Here is a 2,500-nt window from a genome sequence, read left to right on the forward strand (position 1 = left end):
GTATTCCCAGGCGGTCTCCCATCCAAGTACTAACCAGGCCCGACCCTGCTTAGCTTCCGAGATCAGACGAGATCGGGCGTTGCCAGGCTGGTATGGCCGTACGAAATAAGTTGACAACCATAGGCTACTTATCCATATACAGATTTAGCAATTGACAATGCAAGGTGGTCTCTCTCTCTCTCTCTCGTGTCAAAATGAAAACAGCTTCCAGCCCCTTTCATGAAGGACTACTTGTGCATATTGCAAGATTTCAGTTTCTAAGTGAATGAGCAAAAGAGCATACAGCACCTGGTATTCCCAGGCGGTCTCCCATCCAAGTACTAACCAGGCCCGACCCTGCTTAGCTTCCGAGATCAGGCGTTGCCAGGCTGGTATGGCCGTACGAAATAAGTTGACAACCATAGGCTACTTATCCATATACAGATTTAGCAATTGACAATGCAAGGTAGTCTCTCTCTCTCTCTCTCTCTCTCGTGTCAAAATGAAAACAGCTTCCAGCCCCTTTCATGAAGGACTACTTGTGCATATTGCAAGATGTCAGTTTCTAAGTGAATGAGCAAAAGAGCATACAGCACCTGGTATTCCCAGGCGGTCTCCCATCCAAGTACTAACCAGGCCCGACCCTGCTTAGCTTCCGAGATCAGACGAGATCGGGCGTTGCCAGGCTGGTATGGCCGTACGAAATAAGTTGACAACCATAGGCTACTTATCCATATACAGATTTAGCAATTGACAATGCAAGGTAGTCTCTCTCTCTCTCTCTCTCTCTCTCTCTCTCTCTCTCTCGTGTCAAAATGAAAACAGCTTCCAGCCCCTTTCATGAAGGACTACTTGTGCATATTGCAAGATGTCAGTTTCTAAGTGAATGAGCAAAAGAGCATACAGCACCTGGTATTCCCAGGCGGTCTCCCATCCAAGTACTAACCAGGCCCGACCCTGCTTAGCTTCCGAGATCAGGCGTTGCCAGGCTGGTATGGCCGTACGAAATAAGTTGACAACCATAGGCTACTTATCCATATACAGATTTAGCAATTGACAATGCAAGGTAGTCTCTCTCTCTCTCTCTCTCTCTCGTGTCAAAATGAAAACAGCTTCCAGCCCCTTTCATGAAGGACTACTTGTGCATATTGCAAGATGTCAGTTTCTAAGTGAATGAGCAAAAGAGCATACAGCACCTGGTATTCCCAGGCGGTCTCCCATCCAAGTACTAACCAGGCCCGACCCTGCTTAGCTTCCGAGATCAGACGAGATCGGGCGTTGCCAGGCTGGTATGGCCGTACGAAATAAGTTGACAACCATAGGCTACTTATCCATATACAGATTTAGAAATTGACAATGCAAGGTAGTCTCTCTCTCTCTCTCTCTCTCTCGTGTCAAAATGAAAACAGCTTCCAGCCCCTTTCATGAAGGACTACTTGTGCATATTGCAAGATGTCAGTTTCTAAGTGAATGAGCAAAAGAGCATACAGCACCTGGTATTCCCAGGCGGTCTCCCATCCAAGTACTAACCAGGCCCGACCCTGCTTAGCTTCCGAGATCAGACGAGATCGGGCGTTGCCAGGCTGGTATGGCCGTACGAAATAAGTTGACAACCATAGGCTACTTATCCATATACAGATTTAGCAATTGACAATGCAAGGTGGTCTCTATCTCTCTCTCTCGTGTCAAAATGAAAACAGCTTCCAGCCCCTTTCATGAAGGACTACTTGTGCATATTGCAAGATTTCAGTTTCTAAGTGAATGAGCAAAAGAGCATACAGCACCTGGTATTCCCAGGCGGTCTCCCATCCAAGTACTAACCAGGCCCGACCCTGCTTAGCTTCCGAGATCAGGCGTTGCCAGGCTGGTATGGCCGTACGAAATAAGTTGACAACCATAGGCTACTTATCCATATACAGATTTAGCAATTGACAATGCAAGGTAGTCTCTCTCTCTCTCTCGTGTCAAAATGAAAACAGCTTCCAGCCCCTTTCATGAAGGACTACTTGTGCATATTGCAAGATGTCAGTTTCTAAGTGAATGAGCAAAAGAGCATACAGCACCTGGTATTCCCAGGCGGTCTCCCATCCAAGTACTAACCAGGCCCGACCCTGCTTAGCTTCCGAGATCAGACGAGATCGGGCGTTGCCAGGCTGGTATGGCCGTACGAAATAAGTTGACAACCATAGGCTACTTATCCATATACAGATTTAGCAATTGACAATGCAAGGTAGTCTCTCTCTCTCTCTCTCTCTCTCTCTCTCTCTCTCTCTCGTGTCAAAATGAAAACAGCTTCCAGCCCCTTTCATGAAGGACTACTTGTGCATATTGCAAGATGTCAGTTTCTAAGTGAATGAGCAAAAGAGCATACAGCACCTGGTATTCCCAGGCGGTCTCCCATCCAAGTACTAACCAGGCCCGACCCTGCTTAGCTTCCGAGATCAGGCGTTGCCAGGCTGGTATGGCCGTACGAAATAAGTTGACAACCATAGGCTACTTATCCATATACAGATTTAGCAAT

General features: G+C 47.1%; 5 non-coding genes and 4 pseudogenes across 5 annotated transcripts in view; all 9 read right to left on the reverse strand.

Annotated features, from left to right (window-relative positions):
* The window catches only part of LOC146265011 (5S ribosomal RNA), a 119-nt gene extending 15 nt beyond the window's left edge, over positions 1–104 (reverse strand). Inside the window, exon 1 of the ribosomal RNA XR_014726211.1 lies at positions 1–104. This exon is cut by the window's left edge and continues 15 nt beyond it. This is a non-coding gene — a ribosomal RNA (5S ribosomal RNA).
* A 172-nt stretch (positions 105–276) lies between these two features.
* LOC146265012 (5S ribosomal RNA) lies at positions 277–385 on the reverse strand (annotated as a pseudogene).
* A 178-nt stretch (positions 386–563) lies between these two features.
* Positions 564–682, reverse strand: LOC146265013 (5S ribosomal RNA). The gene has a single exon (XR_014726212.1). It is a non-coding gene; the product is annotated as a 5S ribosomal RNA (ribosomal RNA).
* A 194-nt stretch (positions 683–876) lies between these two features.
* Positions 877–985, reverse strand: LOC146265014 (5S ribosomal RNA; annotated as a pseudogene).
* Positions 986–1,163: 178 nt separating this feature from the next.
* LOC146265015 (5S ribosomal RNA) lies at positions 1,164–1,282 on the reverse strand. Its single transcript, XR_014726213.1, has one exon. It is a non-coding gene; the product is annotated as a 5S ribosomal RNA (ribosomal RNA).
* A 178-nt stretch (positions 1,283–1,460) lies between these two features.
* LOC146265016 (5S ribosomal RNA) lies at positions 1,461–1,579 on the reverse strand. The gene has a single exon (XR_014726214.1). It is a non-coding gene; the product is annotated as a 5S ribosomal RNA (ribosomal RNA).
* A 172-nt stretch (positions 1,580–1,751) lies between these two features.
* On the reverse strand, positions 1,752–1,860 carry LOC146265017 (5S ribosomal RNA; annotated as a pseudogene).
* A 170-nt stretch (positions 1,861–2,030) lies between these two features.
* On the reverse strand, positions 2,031–2,149 carry LOC146265018 (5S ribosomal RNA). Its single transcript, XR_014726215.1, has one exon. It is a non-coding gene; the product is annotated as a 5S ribosomal RNA (ribosomal RNA).
* Positions 2,150–2,343: 194 nt separating this feature from the next.
* LOC146265019 (5S ribosomal RNA) lies at positions 2,344–2,452 on the reverse strand (annotated as a pseudogene).
* Positions 2,453–2,500: the final 48 nt, after the last annotated feature.

Source organism: Hypomesus nipponensis, chromosome 12 (assembly GCF_054491055.1).
Source record: "Hypomesus nipponensis isolate SF chromosome 12, ASM5449105v1, whole genome shotgun sequence".
NCBI classification, from domain to species: Eukaryota; Metazoa; Chordata; class Actinopteri; order Osmeriformes; family Osmeridae; genus Hypomesus; species Hypomesus nipponensis.